The 24,958-nt window shown below is 42.8% G+C and overlaps 1 protein-coding gene across 2 annotated transcripts in view; it reads right to left on the bottom strand.

Moving 5' to 3' along the window:
• Window positions 1–24,958, bottom strand: part of lrrc73 (leucine rich repeat containing 73) — a 172,606-nt gene that overhangs the window by 122,802 nt on the left and 24,846 nt on the right. The window lies entirely within an intron of this gene.

The raw sequence follows: 24,958 nt of genomic DNA, 5'->3' as shown, positions 1-24,958 counted from the left end.
TTCCTTTTATTACATAATCTATAAGTTTGCTCACAAATCTGTTGTGCAGCACTATATCAAATGCCCTTTGGAAGCCCATGTACAGCACATCAACAGCATTGCCCTCATCAATGCTCTGTTACCTCTTTGAAAAACTCCAGCAAGTTAGTTAAACACGATTTTCCTTAAACAAATTTGTGCTGGCTTTCCTGAAGTAACCTGCATTTTTCCATGTGACTACAGTAAACTTTGTGTTATTTGGCACTCTACCAACCAAAATTCTCTCATAATCAGAATTTCTGACATCTCAATATTTTTTTAAAAGCCGATCACTTTCAGTGTTCAGATAATGTTTCTTTAAAAAACTAAGAATAGATTGTCAATTTGCAGAAGTTGTTCTTAGGCATTACAATGAAATGATTAAATTATTGGATCAGTTTTGATTATACTGCTTGAACAAAGATGTACCACACTTTGTTTGGTAACCGGAGTAATGTAACTTCCCACTAACCGGCATTTTTGTTTCACTGGCATCACCCATTCCGCGAGCATGCCGGATAACAAAGATTTTACTGTATTCACTTTGTCCTGAATTATTGTTTGTAGAAGATTCTGTAAGAAATTGGGGTCTTCAATAAATGGATATTTTCTGCATTTTATGGGGTTAGCTTAGCAACATTGCTTCTCTCTCTGGAAAGAGAATTTCGAAACACTTTGACCTCTGAACAGTCTTCAGGAACAGCAAGGTCATTTAGTTCATGCTGCCATGTTGTCTGTACTTAAAGTTGATAAGGTACCAGGACCAGGTGAGATGCATCCATGGAAACTGAGGGTTTCATTCTTAGGAATGTCCCATTCCTAAGCTGGTAGAATGGTGCCTTCAGGACCCCCTTATCTATGCAATTGAAAGGACTAGGATATGACCCTCAGTTGGATGTAAGCTAAAAAGCCTCGAGTAGGATGACGAACAGGGGAGGTGGTAACTGCCTTGACAGTCTGGGGACCTGCCCTGTGTCCATTGGTCAGAATAGTTTGAATAGATGATTGACCCTAGGTAAGCTACCAGCCCCCAACAGAAGGGTATATTAACAAGTGCTCACGCACAGCGGCCAGGTGCAGGTGAGGCATATACTGCTGAGGTGCTGGGGGCTGAGGTGCTGGTGAGGTGGCAGTACTCATTGAGCAGCTGCCTTCTTCAGATGGAAGATGGACCAGAGGAGGAGGAGGAAGATTGAGAGATCGAGGGAAGAGTTTCCTAACGCTTCGACTAGAGAGCGGAATGCAGTTATCACAAGTTGTTACGTGTTATATACTTTTTTTTCTGTCTAATTAGTTAACGTATCATATCTAAACTGTTGTTTCTTAAGTTTAATGAAGACTGGAAAATTATGGCCAGTGCCTCCACAATTTCCACTCTCACTACCCTCAGTTTCCATGGATGCATCTCACCTGGTCCTGGTACCTTATCAACTTTAAGTACAGACAAACTATCCAATACCTGCTCCTTATCAATTTTAAATACTTAAAGTGTCTGAATTACTTCCTCTATCACCATAACCTTAAGAGCCTCATATCCTTGGTAAGGGCCAATTACTGCCCCATCAGTCTACTCTCAACCATCTGTAAATTGATGAAAGGGGTCATCAACAGTGCTATCAAGCGGCACTTAGTTAGGAATAACCTGCTCACTGATGCTCAATTTGGGTTCTGCCAGGATCACTCAGATTCTGATCTCATTACAGTCTTGATTCAAACATGGAAAAAGAGATGAACTCCAGAGGTGAGGTGAGAGTGACTGCCCTTGACCTCAAGGCAGCATTTGACCAAGAGTGGCATTAAGGAGCCCTAGCAAAACTGGAGTCAATGGGAATCAGGGGAAAACTCTCCAGCCTGCTCTGCCATTCAATAAGATCATGGCTGATCTGACTGTGGTCTCAACTGCACTCTCCTGTCTGCTCCCCATAACCTTTGACTTCCTGAGAGAAAAAATTCTTCTCTATCTCCATCTTAAAAGGGAGGCCCCTTAATTTTAAACTGTATTCCCTAGTTTTAGTCTCCCCATATAAAAGAAAACATCCTCTTATTATCCACCCTATCAAATCCCCTCAGGATCTTACATGTTTCAATAAGATCACCATTCGTTCTTTAAAACTTCAATGGGTAAAGTCCCAACCTGTTCAACCTTTCTTCATAATTTAGGTCCTTCATCCCAGATATCAGTCGAGTGAACCTTCCTTGAACTGCTTATAATGCAGTTATATCCTTTTTCAAATAATGTGGAATTCTCTTCCCAGAAAGCGGTGGAGGCTTGGTCATTCAATTTATTCAAGACGGAGTTAAACAGATTTTTGATAGACAAGGGAGTCAAGGGTAATGGGAACAGATAAGAAAGTGGAGTTGAGACCACAAACAGGTCAACTATGATCATATTGAATGGCGAAACAGGCTGAAAGTGCCAAATGGTATACTCCTGCTCCTCAGTCTTATGTTACACCAGCGTTTAAACAGTGAAACAATATTAGGATAAGTATCTGGGTAAGTAGTGCATAAGTAGCTCAGGGTTGGAGGCATTCTCGTCATGTCCTGGGTAATGCAAATACGCTCATCAGAAGTTTAAACTTCTCGGGCAATTATTGCGCAAGTATGCGCTTCAGGACATCCAGTGGGTCCTAAAGTGCACAGCGGCAGACTTCTCAACATTTGCCACTGTTGGCACTGAAAGATCTGACCCAATATGTTAAACTAATTTTCAGCATCAGGCTACTCCATAAGACCATACTCACCCCATACTTACTAGAAAATTGCTGTTCTCACCAAATTCCCAACTACCATACACGGTTAATGATGCACTCTTATTAATGGACACTCTGTGGAACCACTGTGCTTCAGCAGATACTGTAATTGTATGCACTATTTTGAGCCACGCACAAGTTACATCAATTCACATTCCAATCGCAAATACCATAATCAACTTCTCCATCATAACTATCCTTATCAACTTCCCAATCCCTATCTACCTTAAACAACTCCCTAATCCCAACTACCATAATCACTTCTCAATCACCAATTATATCTTTTCCACCCTCATCAATTTCCCAATTCCACTGCTCTCATCAGTTTCCTAATCCCAACCACCCCAATCAGTTTCTCAATCTCTATCCATTCTAATCAACTTTTCAATTGTCCTTACCTGCATCCCTATCCCAAATACCCTGATGAATTTCCTAATCCCCATCCACCCTAATTAACATCCCTATCCCAACTATTCTAATCAGTTTCTCAGTTCCAACTACCCTGATAAGCTTCCCAATCTCCATCCACCCAAATCAACTTCCCTGCCTCAACTACCCAGATCAGTTTTCCAACCTTAAATACGCTAATCATCTTCCCAATCCCAACTTCTCTAGTCCACTATTCTAATCAATATCCCAATCCTGTCTACTCCTTCCGCCTGCTCAAGAGAGCAGGTTGGTGCTAAGAGAGTAGAGTTAGCATACCAGAGGACAATGTTTTGTCGGGCAGAAAGGTCTCCCCTTATTTTTGACTGCTTTTGTTCTGATGCAATGCCAAATGTTGGCATTTAGCTTCTCTACAGCAATATATGCAACTGTACATTACTCTACATTAGGGAAATATGGCATAGTGGTAATGTCACTGGACGAGTAATCCAAAGGACTGGGCTAATGGGGACACAGCTTCACATCACACCACAACAGCTGATAGAATTTGAATTCAATTAATTAATAAATTCAATTGATTAATTTAAAAAATCTGGGAATCAAAGCTGGTCTCAGTAATGGTGACCATGAAACCATCATTGATTGTTGTAAAAACCCACCTGGTTCACTAATGTCCTTTAGGGAAGGAAATCTACCATCCTTACCCAGTCCGGCCTACATGTGGTTCCAGACTCACAGCAATGTGGTTGACTCTTAACTGCCTTTTCAGTTCAAGAAGAATAGGGATGGGCAATAAATGCTGGCCTGTCAGCGACGCCACATTTCATGAAAGAATTAAAAAAAATCAGTTTTTCTGAATAAAACTTTGAATTACATTTCTGTTTCTTAATTAATATTGAAGTACTGTCTTTGCGTCCTGTTTGTGGGTTAGAATTAATTTAGGCAAATACTAAGTGCTGCCCCAGAAACCTGCTGTTTGATGTCCCTCTCAGTTGCTAGGCTACATGATTTTTGGATGGTATGAGGAATATTCATTAGTTTAAAAATAGCCTGTTCACAAGCACAGATGCTCTTAGAGTAGATAAAGTATTATCGGATGAAGCTCACAAGATCCAGCTGAGTCCCACTCAAGCAATGGTCTCTGTGCTCTATTAATAGAACTTTAGTAATCTCGTGGAAAAAGTTTAGATTAAATCAATTTAAATAACTGCTGAAGCTGACCTTAATGACAACAGGATCAGTCAAGCAGTCAGATCCAAACCAGTAATCTAGCCAGTAATCTAGATTAAAATAAATTGTTAGTGCTGACATTATAATTAAACCTTTTAGGCAATGTTGACCCATTCAAAAACAACTTTGTTCTTTTATCAAATCAATGCAAATATTATCTTATGTGAAATGACAATAATACACACAGGCAGCTAGCTAATCATGAAGTCGTGATAAAATACTGCCCTAAAATACCAGAATCTTTAAAATATACTTCACCCAACTTCAATGGGAGATAACTGTAGAATTAGGGTGTTCAGGGTTGGAAGGGTTAATGTGTTGGACTGGAGAAACAGTGCCACCTTCATGATGATGTAAAAGAGAGACATATGACTGAATCGAGATGGAGAAATCTCATTGCTTAGACTGAGTTAACACCTTAGTAGTCTTGTATATCTGTAAATAGCTATGTTCATCCAATAAACCAGCTTTTGTTCAGACATATCCATGTCTCTGCAATTGTTCCTTAGCCAATCCCAAGCAACATTCAACATGGTAGCAGCTGTGAAGGACCCCAAATTTCCAAAAGCCAACTTAAAAAAAGTTTGCAAGTCTGACCTGAAAGAAGGCGCCAAAATTGAAGACTTTGATAAGACATTTGAAAATCTCCAAAACAGCTCCATAAAAGACATGGAAGCAGAAAGGCAGAGAGAAAATGAACTCTCAGCTTACTAAGAGCTGCACATTGCATGTGGTGGTCCGTGAAAAATCCCAATCCAGCACCAGTGTCAGAGAACCAGAGATCGAGGAAGGGTGAGCAATCCTTGAAAAGGGCTCAAAATCTTCAAATTAATAGCGCAGTAAGCAGGCAGCACTGGGAAAATTCCATTTTTAGTGAGCACTGGTTTTGATACACCTTGCAGTCCAGTTCTGAGGTCACATGGCAGCAATTGAAAAAAAAATTGACTGCTTAAACATGATTCCACAGCGGGAGGAAAGCTGTGAACAGGGTAAAATAATAACTTACAGGATTTAGTTTAAAAATTCTGCAAAGTTTAGGAACGATTACCAAAAAGGGTCAGCGACTGCAAAGGGATTCAGTGAAAAGCTGATCGGTGCAGGAAAGCTCCATTACTGCAACAGAAGTTTAAAAAGTCAAGGCAAACCTCCTAAAAGTTTAGAACAGCTATAGATTCCAAATTCTACTTGCCAGGCTAATTTGGGCATATGGAAGGGCCAGATCAAACACAGAATAAGGCACAATGCAGGATGGGATTTTTAGGATTCAGTATTGCATCCAGATTGAACAATAAGTCAATACATTATCATACTCTATTAGAGAAATTGCTGATGATGTGATAGCAAGACGAGGCATAAATGAAACATCTGACAAATTTGAAGAACTCTTAAAAGCTTTTGATAACTATTTTAATTTAAGGAGTAACAAGATATTAGAAAGGGCCAAGTTTAATCTGGAAACCAGGTGAACCAAAATGCCTTTATCAATGACCTGTATCGACTGGCTGAAGGTTGCGAATATGGTAATCTTAAAAACTGAACTGATACAAAGCTGCATCATAGTTGATGTTACCGATGACACCCTATCTGACCTACTTCAATCCAAAGAAGACTTAACTTTGGAGAAGGTGATACAGTTGGTGAGACAAACAGAGGTCCACAAACAAAACAGAGCCATTCTCAGAGGAGAAGACAAACTGTGGTTCAGAAAACTCCCAATGATGGTACAACTTATCAAAAAAATGTTAAAGACACTCCAGGGAGGAAGACACCTTATGGAACAAAAGCTCAGGACACCATTAAATTGTGGCAGCATTGTGCGCCAAAAAGCCCCACAGGTGCAAACATTGTCCTGCAAGAACTACAGAATACTCTCGTTATAAAAGGCTTGAAAGCTTTTTGGAAAAATGTGCAGAACTAAAACCTCTAGATAGACAGAGGATAATGAGAGAATCTTTTCACACAAGGCCATTAATGAAATTGAAGAATCTCAACAAGAAGAGAAACAACAATGTTTTCATAATCAGATCATTTTTTTTATTCCTTCACAGGATGTGGGTGTTGCTGGTTAGGCCAGTATTTATTGCCCATCCCTAATTGCCCTTGAGAAGGTGGTGGTGAGCTTTCTTCTTGAACAACTGCAGTCCATGTGGTGTAGGTACATCCACAGTGCTGTTTAGGGAGAGAGTTCCAGGATTTTGATTCAGCAACAGTGAAGGAACGGCGACATAGCCTAAGTCAGGATGGCATGTGGCTTGTAGGGGAACTTCCAGGTGATGGGGTTCCTATTGATCTGCTGCCCTTGTCCTTCCAGATGGTAAAGGTTAGGGTTTGGAGGTGCTGTCGAAGGAACCTTGGTGAGTTGCTGTAGTGCATCTTGTAGATGGTACACACTGCTGTCACTGTTCATTGGTGGTGGACGGAATGGATGTTGAAGGTGGTGGATGGGGTGCCATTCAAGTGGGCTGCTTTGACCTGGATGGTGTCAAGCTTCTTGAGTGTTGTTGGAACTGCATTTATCCAGGCAGGTGGGGTGTATTCCATCACACTCCTGACTTGTGCCTTGTAGATGATGTAGGTTTCAGGGAGTCAGGAGGTGAGTTACAGAGCCACAGAATTCCCAGCCTCTGACCTGCTCTTGTAGCCACAGTATTCATATGGCTGGTCCAGTTCAGTTTTTGGTCAATGGTAACCCCCAGAATATTGATAGTGGGGGATTCAGCGATGGTAATGCCATTGAATGTCAAGGGGAGGCTGTTGGATTCTCTCTTGTTAGAGATGGTCATTGCCTGGCACTTGTGTGGTGTGATTGTTACTTGCCACTTATCAGCCCAAACCTGAATGTTGTCCAGGTCTTGCTGCCTATGGGCACAGACTGCTTCAGCATCTATGGAGTCGCAAATGTTGCTGAACATTGTTCAATCATCACAAACACCCCACTTCTGACCTTATGATGGAGAGAAGGACATTGATGAAGCAGCTGAAGATGTTTGGGCCTAGGACACTACCCTGAGGAATTCCTGCAGTGATGTCCTGGAGCTGAGATGACTGACCTCCAATGACCAAAACCATCTTCCTTTGTGCTAGGTATGACTCCAACCAGCTTCTGCTGTTTGGCTTGCAAGTAGTTCTGTGTTGTAGCTTCACCAAGTTGATACCTCATTTTTAGGTAGGTCTGGTGCTGCTCCTGGCATGCCCTTCTGCTCTCTTCATTGAACCAGAGTTGATCCCCCGGCTTGATGGTAATGGTAGAATCGGGGCTATGCCGGGCCATGAGGTTACAGATTGTGGTTTATATAATACTGCTGCTACTGATAGCCCACAGTGTCTCATGGTTGCCCAGTCTTGAGTTGCTAGATCTATCCCATTTAGTATGGCGGTAGTGACAAATAACATAATGGAGGTATTCTTAATTTGAAGATGGGACTTCATCTCCACAAGGACTGTATGACGGTCACTCCTACCAATATCGTTATGGACAGATGCACTTGAGATAGATAGGTTGGTGAGGATGAGGTCAAGTCAGTTTTCCCCTCTTGTTGGTTCCTTCACCATGTGTTGCAGACCAAGTCTAGCAACTATGTCCTTCAGGACTTGGCCAGCTCAGTCAGTAGTGGTGCCATTGAGCTACATTTGGTGATGGACATGGTTGTTCCCCACCCAGTGTACATTCTGCACCCTTGCCATCCTCAGTGCTTCCTCCAAGTGGCATTCAACATGGAGGAGTACTGATTCATCAGCTGAGGAGGTGGGGGGGGTGCAGTAGGTGGTAATCAGCAGGATGTTTCCTTGTTCATAATTAACCTGATGCCATGTCATTTCATGGGGTCCAGAGTGGATGTTGAGAACTCCCAGGTCAACTCCTGTCTGACTGTAAACCACTGTACCTCCACCTCTGGTGTGTCTGTCCTTTACAGTGGGATAGGGCATACCCAGGGATGGTGGTGGTGGTGTCTAGGGCATTATTTGTAAGGTATGATTCCGTGAGTATGACTATCTCAGCCTGCGAAATAGATCTCCCAATTTTGGCACAAGATCCCAGATGTTAATAAGGAGGACTTTGCAGGGTTGAGTGGGCTGGGTATGCGCTTGTCGTTTTCAGTGCCTAAGTCGATACTGCATGATTCCATTCAGTTTAATTCCTTTTTGCAGCCTTTCTACCAGCTTGATACGACTGGGTGTCTTGTTAGGCCATATAAGAGGGCATTTAAGAGTCAACCATATTGCTGTGGGTCTGGAGTCACATGAGGACAGCAAATTTCCTTCCCCTAAAGGACATTTTTGAACAATTGACAATGGTTTCATGGTCACTATTACCAAGACTAGATTTTTAAAAAAACAAATTCTACATTTATTGCTTCACCACCTACTGTGGTAGGATTTGAACCAATATCCCCAGTACCTGAGTCTCTAGGTTATTAGTCTGGTGACATTACCACTACACCACCTCACCTTTTCTATTACACACACTAGGGTTATATTCCCTGGAATTAAGGCTCCTTAGCCAGCACTTTCCAAACCCACTACCATTGGCATCTAGAAGGACAAGGGCAGCAGACACATGGGAACACCACCGCCTGGAAGTTTCCCTCCAAGTCACTCAGCATCCTGACTTGGAAATATATTGCCGTTCCTTCACTGTCACAGGGTCAAAAACCCTGGAATTCCCTCCCTAGCAGCACTGTGGGTGTACCTACAGAGAGACTGCAGCAGTTCAAGAAGGCAGCTCACCATCACTTCCTCAAGGGCAATTAGTGATGGGCAATAAATGCTAGCCTAGCCAGTGACGCCCACATCCTGTAAATTAATCAAAAAAGTGAAGAGATGATTTGGTTAAAGTTTTCAAGATATTAAAGAGAGCTGATAAGGTAGATAGAAACTGTTTCTGCTGGTTGAAGCCTAGGACTGGGCGCATAGACTCAAATTTAGAGTTAGACATTTCAGAAGTTAAATAAGGAAACTCTTCTACACACAATATGGCTGAGGTTTGGAACTTTCATTTGTAAATGGCAATTGATGCTAGATCAGTTGTAAATTTAAATCTGAGATAGATAGATTTATGTTAATCAAAAGTATTATGGGATTTTGGACAGAGGCAGTTTATGGGGTTAGGTTAAATGCTTGAGGGGCTAATTGGCCTACTGCTGTTCCTATGTGACTTTTCTTAAATAGCAGAGTGACAGTTCCCAAATCAAGAGAACTGTGGAAGTCTACAATAAAAAGAAAATACTGGAAATACTCAGCAGGTCTGGCAGCCTCTGTGAAGAGAGATTAATGTTTCAGGTCTGTGACTTTTCATGATGAGAAGTGAGGAGGTGAGGACCATGAGTAAACTCGGGAATTAGCATGTTAGGTTTTTTATCCAACATTTAATTGCTATAGCCATGGCTGCAGGCCATCCAGTGGAGGGTTTCCTCCCCAACACTGATTGCCTGGCAGCTGTGGTCACAATGACCTTTTAAAATATCATAATATTTCCTTATGGTCTCCTGTCTGCCTCAACAGTGCCCACCTCTCCTGGTGGAGCTACTGGCAGGACATGGCTGCAATGTTTCCCATTAATCCTGCCAGTTCCCTGGTCTGCCCGCTGTCCTTATATGAATGGCACTTCATGAGGTGGCTTCTTAATTGGCTGCCTCCAGGGAGATCTCTATATTGCTCAAACAGCTGTCACCATTGGGGTTAGGACCTGCATTTATTATCAATGGCAAAATAATTTTAAGGATAGGCAGATCATAAAATCCTTATAGGAGGGAGGTGATGGTGTTGTGGTAGTGTCACTAGTCTGTTAGTTCAGAGGTCCAGGCTAATGGTCTAGTGATGTGGGTTTAACTACCACATTGGCATGTGTGGAATTAAATTCAATCAATTGAAAAATCTCAAAGTAATGGGAGCCATGAAATAATTGTTGATTGTTGTAAAAAAAAAGATCTGGTTCACTCATGATCTGTAAGAGAGTCAATGGTCAATGGTCATGGGGGAGGGGGGAAGTGGAGCTAAAGCCACAACTAGATTAGCAATGATCTTATTTCATGGCAAAACAGGCTCAAAGGGTCAAATGGCCTACTACCAGTCTGATTTCTAATGTTCTTATCTTGGGCTCAATAACTCAAAGTATTGAGTATAAAAGCAGGAAAGTTATGCTGAACTTTCATAAAAATATGGTTACACAACTGGAGTATTTTTTCTATCCCTTCCTGGGATGTAAGCATCGCTGGCAAGGACAGCATACATTGCCTATTCCTAATTGTCCTTGAGAAGGTGGTGGTGAGCCATTGCAGTCCATCTGCTGCAAGTACAGCCACAGAACTGTTAGGAAGGGAGTTCCAGGTTTTTCATCCAGCAATAGTGAAGGAATGATGAAAGAGTTCCAAGTCAGGATGGTGAGTGGCTTCCAGGGGAACTTGCAGGTGGTGGTGTCTCCATGCATCTGCTGCCCTTGTTCTTCCAGGTGGTAGAGGTTGTGGATTTAGAATATGCTGTCGCAGCAGCCTTGGTGAGTTGCTACAGTGCATCTTATATATGGTGCACACATTGTGCAGTATGGAGAGGGTGAATGTTTAAGATGGTGGATGGGTTGTTGATCAAGTGAGCTGCTTTCTTCTTGATGGTGCTGAGGTTCTTGAGTGTTGCTGGAGCTGCGCTCATCCAGGCAAGTGGAGAGTATTCCATCACACTCCTGACTTGCACCTTGTAGATGGTGGACAGGCTTTGGGGAGTCAGTAGGTGAGTTACTCACTGCAGAATTCCCAACTTCTGACTTGCTCTTGCAGACACAATATTTACATGGCTGGATCATTTTCTGATCATGGCTGGATAATTTTCTGATCAATGGTAACTCCCAGAGTGTTGATAGTGAAGGATCCAGCGATGATAATGTCTTTGGGTGACAAGGTGAAATTATCTCTTGTTGAAGATGGTCATCTCCTGCCCCTTGTGTGGTGTTACTTATCTCTTATGAGATCAAGTCTGAATGTTGTCCAGGTCTTGTTGCATGCAGGCACGGACCGCTTCAGTATCTGAGGAGAATGAGAATGGCACTGAACACCATGCAATCATCAGTGAACGTCCCCACCGCAATGAAGGAAGGAAGGTCACTGATGAAGCAGCTGCAGGTGGTTGGGTCTAGAAAACTGTCCTGACAAACTCCTGCAGCAATGTTCTAGGACTGAAATAATTGGCCTCCAACAACCGCAAACATTTTCTTTTATGCTAAGTATGACTGGGAGGTATAGTGGCACAGTGGTTAGTGTGTCTGCTTCTGATTTAGAAGCTTTGGGTTCAAGCCCTACTCCAGGCCTTGCTGGCCAAAGAAGGTGTGTTCATAATGTGGTCAAACAGGTTGAGTATCAACTTATAAATCCTTCCTTCATATGCCAACTTCCTAGTCAGCTGTGTGATGGAAAGAAATTGGAGTCTCTACCATCACTATCCATGGCTGAAGGCTACAATGTACATGTAAAAATGTATGTTGGGCTTCTTGGGGGGGTGCTGATTGGCTGCTGGGAATCAGATTGGGGTGGGGTAATGTCATTGGGCTAGTAATAACAACACATGCCAGAGGCCTGGGCTAATGTTCTGGGACATGGATTCAAATCCCACCATGGTAGTTGGTAGAATTTAAATTCAATTGATAAAAATCTGGAACTGAAAGCTAGTCTCAATAATGGTGGCCATGAAACTTGGTTGTTGTAAAATGGTTCACTAATGCCCTAAACAGTTAAGAATGTACATTATGCTACAAAATATGTAGCATGGGGTTTGATCCCTGATCCCTGGGGTGGATTTGGGATCTGTTGCCTCTATCCATGGTGGAGATCACAGTGTTGTGGGCCGAATCTACCATTGGGCAGAGAACTTGAAAAGAAGAAGGCCTGACCCCAAACAATGGAGAGTTTTCCCCTGATCCCCATTGATTTCAATTTTGTTAACGCTCTTTAAAACCACACTTGATCAACTGCTGCCTTGATGTCAAGGGCAGTCACTCTCGCCTCACCTCTTCACATGTTTGGACAAAGGCTGTGATGAGGCCAGGAGCTAAGTAGCCCCGGCAGAACCCAAACTGAGCAGTAGTGAGCAGGTTATTGCTGAGTCAGTGCCACTTGATAGCATTGTCAATGACACCTTCTATCACTTTGCTGATGATAGAGAATAGACTGATGGGCAGTAATTGGCCAGGTAGGATTTGTCCTGCTTTTTGTGGACAGGACATACCTGGGCAATTTTCTCAATTGGTAGTGCCAGTACTATAGCTGTGCTGGAACAGCTTGGTTGAGGCATGGTTAGTTCTGGTATACAAATCCTTAGTCCTACAGCTAGGATGTTGTCAGGGCCCACAGCCTTTGTTGTACCCAAAGCATTCAGCGCTTTCTTGATATCGCACAGAATCAACTGAATTGGCTGAAGACTGACATCTGTGATAATGAGGATCTTAGGAGGATGCCTAGATCATTGAGTGTGGCTACAGTCTTGTCTTTTGTACTGATTTGCTGGACTCTTCCATCATTGAGCATGGGGATGTTCACAGGGTATCTTCAACCTAGTTGTTTAATTGTCCACCACCATTCATGACTAGATATGGCAGGGATACAGAGCTCAGAACAGATCCATTTGTTGTGGGATCACTTAGCTCTGTCTATTGCTGCTTCCACTGTTTAGCATGCAGGTAGTCCCATGTTATAATTTCAACAGATTGGCACCTTATTTTTATGTATGCCTGGTGCTGCACTCCTGCACTTGTCATTGAACCAGGATTGATCCCTGGCTTGATGGTAATGATAGAGTGAGGGATGTGCCAGTTCATGAGGCTACAGGTTGTGATTGAATATAATTCTGCTGCTGCTGATGGTGCACACACCTCATGGATGCTGTATTGAGCTGCCAGATCTGTTCTGAATATATCCTATTTTGCAAGATGGTAGTACCAAACAACATGATGGAGGGTATCGAAAGTGTCAAAATGGAATTTTGTCTCCATAAGATTTGTGCAGTTATAACTCCTACCATATTGTCTAGGACAGATGCATCTACGATAGGTAGACTCATGAGGACAAGATCTAGCAGATTTTTACCTCTTGTTGGTTTTCTCACCACCTCTCGCAGGCCAAACCTGGTAGATATGTCCTTCAGGCCTCGGGCAACTCAGTCCCTAGTGATGCTGCTGAGCCTCTCTGGTGATGGACATAATAACATAAGAGCATAACAAATAGGAGCAGAAGTAGGCTATTCAGCCCCCTCGAGCCTGCTCTGCCATTCAATAAAATCATGGCTGACTTTCTGTGACCTGAATTCCACTTTCCTGCTTGCCCCCCATAACCCTTGACTCCCTTGTCAATAAAAAGTGTCTAACTCTGTCTCGAATATATTCAATGACCCAGTCTCCATTTCTCTCTGTGGAAGAGAACTCCAAACACTAACAACCCTCTGAGAGATGAACTTCCTCCTTATCGCTGTCTTAAATGGGAGACCCTAAGTTTTAAACTGTGCCCCCAAGTTCTAGATTACCCCACGAGGGAAACATCCTCTCAGCATTTATCTTGTCAAATACCCTGAGAATCAATAAGATCACCTTGCATTCTTCTAGGCTCCAACGAGTATATGCCCACACTGCTGAACCTTTCCTCATAATTCAAACACTTTATCTCAAGAATCAGCCTAGTGATTTTTTTCTGAACTGCTTCCAATGCAAATATGTCCCTCTAGGTGTGGTCTCAGCAATTCAGATGTAGCAAGACTTCCCTACTTTTATACTTCATCCTTCTTGCAATAACACCAACAACTAAGTCCCCCACCAAGAGTACATTCTGTGCCTTTGTTAACCTCAATTCTTCTTCCAAGTGATGTTCAACATGGAGGAGTACTGATTCATCAGTTGAGGGTGGGTGGTTGCCTAAGTTTGACCTGATACCATGAGCCTTCATGGAGTCCAGAGTCAATGTTCAGGACTCCCAGGGCCACACCCTCTTGACTGGTTCTGATTGTGCCACTATCTCTGGGGGGTCTGTCCTCCTGGTGGGGCAGGACATACCTAGAGATAGTGATGGGGGTGTCTGGGGTATTGGCTATAAGGTATGATTCAGTGAGTATGACTATGTCAGGTTGTTGCTTGACTAGTCTGTGAGACAGCTCTCCCAATTTTGGCATTAGACCCCAGCTATCTGTAGGGAGGACCTTGCAGGGTTTGCTAGGCAGGGTGTGCCTTTGTCACTTCTGGTTGTCTGCCTCATTTTATTCTAGTTTGACTTTTCTGTCACAGGTTGATAAGAGTTAACCATTGGACCTAGTTCTGGCCAGTTCTGGTCACCACACTTTAGGAAAGATTAAGGGTCCTTGACAAGGTGCACAGGACATTTGCCAGAATAGTTCCAGGGATGAGGGATTTTAGCTACAAGGTTAGGTTGGAGAAGCTGTGTTTCTTCTCCTTGGGGATAAGGAGATTGATGGGAAATTTGATGGAGGTGTACAGATTATGATAGCCTTAGATGAAGTAAATAAAGAAAAGTTGTTCCCATTAGAGAATGGCACAGAAAGGTGTAGGTGACACAGATTATGGTTTTGGGCAAGAGATCGATACTTTCAAAAGGAAATTGGATGGGCGCTTGAGGGAAATAAAGTTGCAAGACTACAGGGATATGAGGGTAGGGGAAGGGAATGGGACTGACCGGATTGCTCAACAGGGAGTTGGCATTGACCCAATAGGCCCATTCATGAGTTTGCATGGTATACAGTGAGTGATCTGATTAGCCATTATCCCACAGAATAGCTTCGATACGACCCTAATTCAGCATCAAGCATGGACAGTGAGCAAATGGTTCGGGGTCTATTTACAAGGTTTCTGATAAGGCTAGTCTTACAGTGGATGGAATTGTAGGAATCCCAACATGTATATTGACCAGTGAAGGTAGGCTTGCAGTAGAATGTACTAGAACCTACTAGCAGATTTCTCAACTAGCACATTGAGGAAATGGAGCTCATTTGACTTCTCCATTTCAAGGATGAACAGGATGAAGCCCATTAAGGTATGTAAGGAAGTTCTTACATGCAGCTGCAGATTAAAATATAGTAAACGTATCATCTATGTGTCAGAAGTATGCAAGGTGAAAGAAATTGGGGCCTTTAATAAGCAGGTATTTTCTTAGATTTTATGGGATTAGCTAAACAGCCTTGATTTTCTCTCTGGAAAGAGGATTTCTATACATTTTGACCTCTAAACAGTCTTAGTTCAGGCTGCCATGTTGACATTCCTAAGCTGATAGAATGGCATCTTGTGCACCCCTTTATCTGTGCAGTGCTCGTTGGGCACCTTCTTCAGATGGAGGATGGACCAGAGGAGGAGGAGGAAAATCAAGAGATCAAAGGAAGAGTTTCCTAACACTTTGACTTGACAGCGGAATGCAGTTATCACAAGCTGTTACAGGTTGTATATATTTTTTTCTGTCTAATTAGTTAATGTATCATATCTAATCTGTTGTTTCTCAATAAACTTAATAAACCATCTTAAAATTACTTATGACCAATCAACTGCCTATTTAGGTGTCTGTGGCCCCAAGCTCCAAAATCTTACAAAGGAGTTGGTGGTTACGTGTCATTCCATCGAAGATGCATTTCTCGTGGAAACCGACTAAGGTATTTGCAAGAGGCCTACAGCAGATCCCATGGCAACACCATCTATTTGGGCATACATAGTGTCGTTAAAACTGATCTCAACTGCGTGAGTTGCTGATTCATAAGTTCAATGAATACAGATTCAGATATTAGTGGTGCATCTAGGTCACCATGATATAGTAATGCGCTGCAAATGTCTCTGGTTCCTTCACTGGTGAATAGGTTAGCAACGTCGAACAGGAACATGGACACTGCATTGCTATTGATATACAATTACTGTATGGCCTTTGCAAAGGTGAGCAATGTGGTATATGAATTTCAGTGCTGGTGTGATGTGTACATAGGCCGCATGTCCCAATGATCGGTGGATCGTATCAAACAGCACATCACTTCAGCTGTTCACAACAAAGTACTTACTGACTGTACTCAACCAGCCTGTGCTTGCAAAAACTCAAAACATAGTGTCCAACATTAGATATGATTCTGTGATTGGACAACACAGGCTAAACAATCCTGTTATGCTAAGAATGACACTGAAAACCATTAAGATTTAAGATTATCAGTCGGGCTTGCCATTTGGTTCACTTATGCATGCTCGAAGCAGCATATATTCACACACAGAATCTGTTCTTTGCAGATAAAAGGAGCGTGTTTACACATTGCACCTTTTTTCAACTAAACATAAAGCTTATGGAACAGTCATTCCCTGGTTCATTCCCAAGTGAAATGCTTGACCAATCAGAGTTGACATGCCCAGTTTGAATTTGAACAAAGCTGGGCAGTTAACTGTTCCATGGCAATGCCTTCACCAATCAGAGTCCACTTGCCAACCAATCAACACTCTGTTCTCATGAATATAAATTGTTGTACCCCCATTACTGTTGGAATTTTTTTGCGAGCTATCCTGATGATTGCAAGATGAAAAGCTTTGATAGCATGTCTCTTTTTTTAACAATAACTTCAATTGGATGTGAAGGGATCCAACCAGAGTAAAATGGCATCAAAGACTGACAGGAAAAATTGTAATGGAACAACATGTGATTTAAGGGAGCAATGCTCAGGTACAGGTTAGGTACAATCTGTCATGAACATGTAGTTGCGATATTATGCATTTTGTAAAAATAAGGCTAAACTTCCTTTTCAAATGGATGCAAGACTTAAAGATGGCTGATTTGAGGAAAATGTCACCTGAATGTTTTTGCAACTGCAATGTTGTTGAGCTTCCAGAAGGCTCCGAGTGCATTCCAAGCAGACATACCCAGACATGAAAAGACTTTTAGAAATTCAATGAGTCAGCAAATAGACAATGGTTCTCCCTGGAGGTGTAAATAGCTCTTTCCTATCTCCTCACATCTGGGAGAATGGAAACTTTTAAGTTAAAAGGTTAACTACCTCAGCTAAAAAGATAATGGATGAGACCTTGCCCCAAGCTAACCCAATATCTAATATGGGAGCATAATACAACAATTTGGGACAGCAGCCATTTTAAGTTTTTGAACTGTATAAAGCCAGGTTGCAAACAGCTATTTTGGATGCAGAACCCCAGGAAGAACTCTGAGCGACAACTTCAGAGAGGGTTTTTGGCTGAGGGAGGACAAACAGGAAGGTATTAGAAAACGTTTTATTCATTCATGTGATGTGGGCGTCGCTGGCTAGACCAGCATTTATTGCCCATCCCTAAATGCCCTTGACAAGGTGGTGGTGAGCTGCCTTCTTGAACCATTGCAGTCCATGTGGTTTAGGTACAGCCAGAGTGCAGTTAGGGAGGGAGTTTCAGGATTTCAACCCGGCAATGGTGAAGGAACCATGATATATTTCCAAGTCAGGGTGGTGTGTGGCTTGGAGGGGAACTTCCAGGTGGTAGTGGTCTCATGTGTCCGCTGTCCTTGTCCTTCTAGATGGTAGCAGTCATGGGTTTGGAAGGTGCTGTTTAAGGAGCCTTGGTGAATTCCCTGCAGTGCATATTATAAATGGTGCACAACGCTGCTATTGTTGATCAGTGGTGGAGGGAGTGAATGTTTGTGGATAGGGTACCAATCAAATGGGCTGATTTGTCCTTGATGGTGTCAAGCTCCTTGAATGTTGTTAGAGCTGCACTCATCCAGGCAAGTGGAGAGTATTCGATCACACTCCTGTGGCTTGCAGATGGTGGACAGGCTTTTGGGAGTCAGGGGGTGAGTTACTCACCACAGGATTCCTAGCCTCTGACCTGCTCTTGTAGCCACAGTATTTATATGGTTAGTCCAGTTCGGTTTCTAATCAATGGTATCCCCCAGGATGTTGATAGTGGGGGATTTGGCGATGGTAATACAATTGAATGTCAAGGGGCGATAGTTAGTTTCTCTCTTCTTGGAGATGGTCATTGCCTGCCAGTAATGTGGCGCAAATGTTACTTGCCACTTGTCAGCCTAAGTCTGGATATTGCCTAGGTCTTGCTGTATTTGTACATGGACTGCTTCAGTATCTGAGGAGTTGCGAATGGTGCTGAACATTGTGCAATCATCAGCGAACATCCCCACTTCTGATCTTATGATGGAAGGAAGGTCATTGATGAAGCAGCTAAAGATGGTTGGGCCAAGGACACTACCCTGAGGAACTCCTGCAGAGATGACCTGGAACTGAGATAATTGACCTCCAACAACCACAACCATTTTCCTTTGTGCTAGGTATGACTCCAACCAGCGGAGAGACTTCATCCTGATTCCCATTGACTCCAGTTTTGCTAGGGCTCCTTGATGTCACACTTGGTCAAATGCTGCCTTGATGTCAAGGGCTGTCACTCTCACCTCACCCTACTCTTACCTTATTTTACTGATGATGGAGAGTAGACTGATGAGGTGGTAATTGGCCGGGTTGGATTTGTCCTGCTTTTCGTCAACAGGACAGACCTGGGCAATTTTCCACATTGCCAGGTGGATGCCAGCATTGTAGGTGTACTGGAACAGCTTGGCGAGGGGCGTGGCAAGTCCTGGAGCACAAGTCTTCAGTACTATTGCTGGAATGTTGGCAGGGCCTATAGCCTTTGCACTATCCAGTGCCTTCAGCCATTTCTTGATATCACATGGAGTGAATCAAATTTACTGAAGACCGGCATCTGTGATGCTGGGGACCTCCGGAGGAGGCTAACATGGATCATTCACTCGGCAGTTTGGTTTTTTGCGAATGCTTCAGCCTTATGTTTTGCATTAATGTGCTGGGCTCCCCCATCATTGAGGATGGAGATATTTGTGGATCCTCCTCCTCCAGTGAGTTGTCCACCACCATTCATGACTGGATGTGGCAGGACTGCAGAGCTTAGATCTGATCCATTGGTTGTAGAATCACTTAGCTCTATCTATCGCTTGTTGCTTATATTGTTTGGCATGTGTGTAGTTTCACCAGTTGTCACCTCATTTCTATATAGGTCTGGTGCTGCTTCTGACATGCACTCCTGTACTTTTTACTGAACCAGGGTTGGTCCCCTGGCTTGGTGGTAATGGCAGAGAGGGGGATATGCCGGGCTATGAGGTTACATATTGTGGTTGAATACAATTCTGTTTCTGCTGATGGCCCACAATGCCTCAAGGATCTCCAGTCTTGAGTTGCTAAATCTGTTTGAAATGTATCCCATTTAGCACAGTGGTAGTGCCGCATAACATGATGGAGGGTATCCTCAATATGAAGATGGGACTTCATTTCCACAAGCACCTACCGATATTGCCATGGACAGATGCATCTGCGGCAGGCAAGTTGTTGAGAATGAGGTCAAGTATGTTTTTCCCTCTTGTTGGTTCCCTCACCACCTGCCACAGACCCAGTCTATCAGCTATGTCATTTAGGAAATGGCCAGCTCAGTCAGTGGTGGTGCTACCGAGCTACTCTCGGTGATGGACATTGAAGACCCCCACCCAGAGTACATTCCATGCCCTGCCACACTCAGTGCTTCCTCCAAGTGGTGTTCAATATGAAGGAGTGCTCATTCATCAGCTGAGGGGGAGAGGGGGGGGGTTACTTCACTCAGAGGCTGCCTCTGCAGCATTTTCAAGATCTGCTGGCAGGACCAGGTTACAAATACGAAGTCCTGGGAACAGCCAACATCACCAACAGTGAGGCCACCGTCCTGCAAAGTCAACTGCGTTGGGTGGGTCAAATTGCAAGGATAGATGACAGTTGTCTGCCCAAGGTTGTGTTGTACGGACAGCTGACCATTGGTAAATGGAACAGAGGGACCCCACAAATGCTTCAAGGACTCCCTGAAGAAGTCCCTCTCTGAGTGCCACATTGACCATTGCCAATCGGAAACGCAGGCCATACATCACGATGCCTGGAGATGCCATGTCTAGAATGCCGCTGACACCTTTGAGACTGAGTGAAGGGCGAGCATGAAAAAGAAAAGGAGGAGAAGCATAGATCCAATTTCTCCAGTGGCGACTACACCTTCACCTGCACCCGCTGTGGGAAAATCTGCCAGGTAAGCCTGACAAGCCACCAGCGGACCTTCAACCAATACAACCTTCCAAAAATCTTCACCCACGAAGAAATGCCAAGAAGAAGACACCCTTTGTCCAGAATAACCCTGTCTGTCTGTGCCAGTCCAGGAGGATTCTATTTTTTTTGTGGGATTCAACCTATGCTTTCATGGCCTCAAATCAGTGTGCCTCATTCCCAGCCCCAGCTTCAGTGCTCCCGTTCATTTCCTTCCCTACTTTTATTTCCCAAAATTTTCTGAGAATTTGAGCCATGATCTTATTAAATGGTGGAGCAGGCTTGAGGGCTGAATGGCCTACTGCTGCTCCTTGTTTGTAAGTTCATATGTCGTGGAGTCATGTTAGTCAGTTACAGGTCAGGCTGAAGGCCAGAACCTTTGTTTCGCTTGACTGATATATCAATAAAAAGTTAATAAATATTGTATTATTGAATCATAGCATGCTTACAGCACAGAAAGAGACCATTCAGCCCACTCATGTCCATACCAGCTCCCTGCAAGAGATCAGAGTTCCACTTCTCTGTCCTTCCCATAACCCTGCAATTTTTTTCTCTTCAAATGCTCAGCTAATTCCATTCTGAAAGCCACAATTGAATCTGCCTCCACCACACTCTCAGGCAGTTTATTCCAGGTCCTAACCACTTGCTACCTTAAAAAAAAAAGATTTTTCTCATGTTGCCATTGCTTTTTTTGCCAATAACCTTACATCAGTGTCCTCTGGTTCTCAAGTCTTATGCCAATGGGAATAGATTCTCCCTATCTACATTGCCCAGTCCTCTAATGAGTTTGAACATCTCTATTGAATCTCCTCTTAGGGTCATAGAATTATTACGGCACAAAGAAGGTCATTTGGCCATCGAGTACATGCCACCGCTCTCTGTAGAACAATCCAATCAGCACCATTCTCTCACTTTACCCCATAGCCTAGTAAGTTCATTTCCCTCAATTGCCCATCCAATTTCCATTTAAAATCATTCATTGTCTCTGCTTCCACCATCTTGTAGGCAGCAAGTTCCAGGTCACTACACTTGCAGTGCAAAACATTTCTTCCTCACACTCCTTTGCATCTCCTCCTCAAAACCTTAAATCTGTGTCTCCTAGTCCTTGTACTATCAGCTAACGGGAACGGCTTTTCTTGTCTACATTATCTAAACCTGCCATAATCTTGTACACCCCCATCAAATCTCCTCTTTGCACCACAACCCCAATTTCTCCAACCTAACCTTTCAGCAAAATCCCTCATCCCTGAAACCATTCTGGTATACCTGCTTTGCACCATCTCAGGAACCCGCAAATCCTTCCTAAAATGTGGTGACCAGAACTGGACACAGTACTCTAGTTGTGGCCTAACTAGTGCTTCCTAAAGGTTCAGCATAACTTCCCTGCTTTTCTACCCATGAATGTCAAGATTGTTAGTAGTATATTAATTGTATTATTACTTTTAAGGATATACAGGTTGAGGGCATTGATTGATTAAGTGCCCCTATATCAAAATCTTTCATAATTTAAAAATCTTTATTAGGTCACCCATCAACCTTCTATTTTCATGAGAGAAAAGGCCCATCCTGTCAGTCCTTTCCTGATATATATACACCCATGCATTTCTGCTGTTATCCTTGTAAATATTCTTTGCATCTTCTTTAGTGCCTCTATATCCTTTTATAATATGGCGACCAGAAATGCATGCAGTTCTCTATGTGTGGTGTAACCAAGGTTGAGCATAACTTCCCTACTTTCAATTCCATCTTAGAAATAAAGCCTAGTGCTTGGTTTGCTTTTTTAAATGCCCCTGCTAACCTGTGGATAACTTTTAATGATTATTGTATTTGTACTCCAAGGTCCCTTTGTTCCTCTACCCCACCTAGACGCGTACCTTTAAAGTAATGTGTCCTCCCTATTCTTCCTGCCAACATGTAATACCTCACACTCATCTGCGTTGAACTTCATTTGCCATTTACCTCCTTTTAAAGAACCCAACCAATTTTTATTCCAATGATCTGCAGTCAGATTACCATTTTGGCAGTGAAGATGAAAAAGCTACCTCATTGTTTCAAAATATATAGAAATAAATACAAGCTACAATACTGGAATATGTCATTCAACCCAAATGGTCCATGTCAGCATTTATATTCCAGGTAAGTAAAGTGTCCTCATCACATTTATGTGGCATGTTCCCATATCCTTTCAAAACCTTTTTTCTTCATCCATCTATCTTGAATGCTGACTTTTTTTGGCTCAATCACAACCCTAATAATTAATTCAGTAACCTCACAAACTCGCTGCATGAAGACGTTTCTCCCAGCTTCTGTTCTAAATCCCTTATATTTAATCATGTATTTATGGCCTCTTGTTCATCAAAACCTCAACTACTGGAAACTGTCTGTTTCTATCTACTCCATACTCTGTTTTTAAAATGATAAAAGATCAAATTTCTCAAGTCTTTCTTCATTTTTGTATATCTAGATGCAGGCAGCATCCTCGTGAATTGGCATTGTACCCTCTAAAGTTTAACTTTTCTATTTAAAATTTTCTAATCTGAAGCCTTCAATTACTTTGAGTTTGTTTCCATTTCTCTGTGGTTTGCTGCAGCTGTGAGAAAAATGAAAGTCAGGTTGTCTGTCAATTGTGGGAAGAATGTCCCAATGTCGTTAAAAAAGGTTGCTAGACAAATGTGCCTGGCTTGCAATATATTTAATTCTGATTGTCAGTGATTTAGCAGGGTGGCAGAGCATCACAGAAAGTATTACACAAAAGATGTAGGTAGGAGTGTGAAGTGATTCATTTTGGTTGGAAGAACATGGAGACACAAGACAAAATAAAGTACAATTCTAAAGAGAGTGCAGGAGCAGAGGGACCTAGGTGTACACGTGCATGAGTCATTGAAGGTGACAGGACAGAGAGTAGTTAGGAAAGATGTGAAGGCATTAGAGAGAGTGCAGAAAAAAAAATCACACAAATGGTTCCAGGAATTAGGAACTTTAGTTACAACAATGGATTGGAGAGGTTGGGACTGTTTTCCTTGGAGAAAAGGTGGAGAGGAGATATGATAGAGGCATTCAAAATCATGAGGAGTCTGGACAGAGTGATAAGGAAAATCTCTTCCCATTGGTGACAGGATGGAGAATAAGAAAGCACAGATCTAAGATAATTGCCAAAAGAAGCAATGGTGACATGAGGAAAAATTTTTCCTTCAGCGAGTGGTTCGGTTTTGGAATGCACAGCCAGATAGTGTGGTGGATGCAGGTTCAATCGAAGTATTCAAGGGAGAGCCTCTTCTTCAGAAAAGGAAGAAGGTGCAGGGCCATGGGGAGAAGGCCAGGGAGAGATACTAATTGCTCCTATGGAGAGCAAGTGCAGACACAGTGGCCACCTTCTGTAACAATTCTGTGAGGGTGTGTAACAGGAAATCTTGGGAGAAGAAATTTGTTCAGGCGTTGCAGCTTCTGGTGACGCTATTCACACTTACATCACTTCCCCAGGGGTAGGCAGTGCCATGTGTTGCTGGATGTGTCACCCACATGACATTCTTCAATAATATCAATGAGCAACGTCATGTAGGCGACACAGGTAACAGCCTGTGGCAGTACCTGCCTCCAGGAATCGAATTAAATCTGCATAGTACCACTAGAAGCAGTGTTATTGAACAAATTTCTCCCTCCTTGATATCTTGCTGGTGTTTTGAGGACTGGATTCCATAACTGTCTATTATTTGGGGAATGACCACCCATCATTCTGTGTAAATAGTAAATGAGTGGCCTTTGTACTTTCTGTACATATTCTTTATCATTTATAAAGTTGATAATATACAGGGAGATACATAATTTGCAAGTAGATATTAGTTCTGGGAATTCAGTTACATTGTACTGTGTTGGATTTTGTAAAATTTCGGGGATATTGGAAATGGAGGTCCTCACGTTTGACAGCACTGCGACAGAGGTACTATCATTTGGAAACATGATGGTGTACTTTGGTTTGGCATCAATGTGGAGAGAGTTCACACTGTTAATCCTGGTGGACTTTCCAGATCATTCAAATTTCTTATTGTGTCTACACCAAGATCATTTGGTGAAAACCTGAGGCTCCAAGTATATCAGGAAAATTGCAAAGTCAACAAAAGAGTGCCCAGCCCAGGCTGAGTGCCAAATTGCCCAGCCACCTTCTGCCTCCCCTCAAAAGAATAATTTTTTTGCCCCTACAGGCCACTTTGTAAAACCAGCTTTGAACATCAGAGAAAATATTCTCACTGAGAGACAAGGAGATGAATGTGACTCTTGGTCAGTTTCACCTCTTGTCAATTGTCTCAGTGTCCAGGACATACAAGTCCTCTCTCCTGGGCTCCACCTTCAAAAAGCTACTGTGAGAAGTTCATTGAAATGCCAGGACAGCCCTCAGTCTAGTTCGGCTGCAATCTTACCAAAGTTGTAATGGGAATAAGATGGAACAGCCACACATTTTCCTATCCATAAGAACTAGTCCTGGAGATAAACAAATGACAAACCTAAAT

Source organism: Cetorhinus maximus, chromosome 5 (assembly GCF_964194155.1).
Source record: "Cetorhinus maximus chromosome 5, sCetMax3.hap1.1, whole genome shotgun sequence".
Taxonomy (NCBI): domain Eukaryota; kingdom Metazoa; phylum Chordata; class Chondrichthyes; order Lamniformes; family Cetorhinidae; genus Cetorhinus; species Cetorhinus maximus.
The sequence above is the reverse complement of the archived record's forward strand: the minus strand, read 5'-3'. Positions and strand labels throughout refer to the sequence as shown.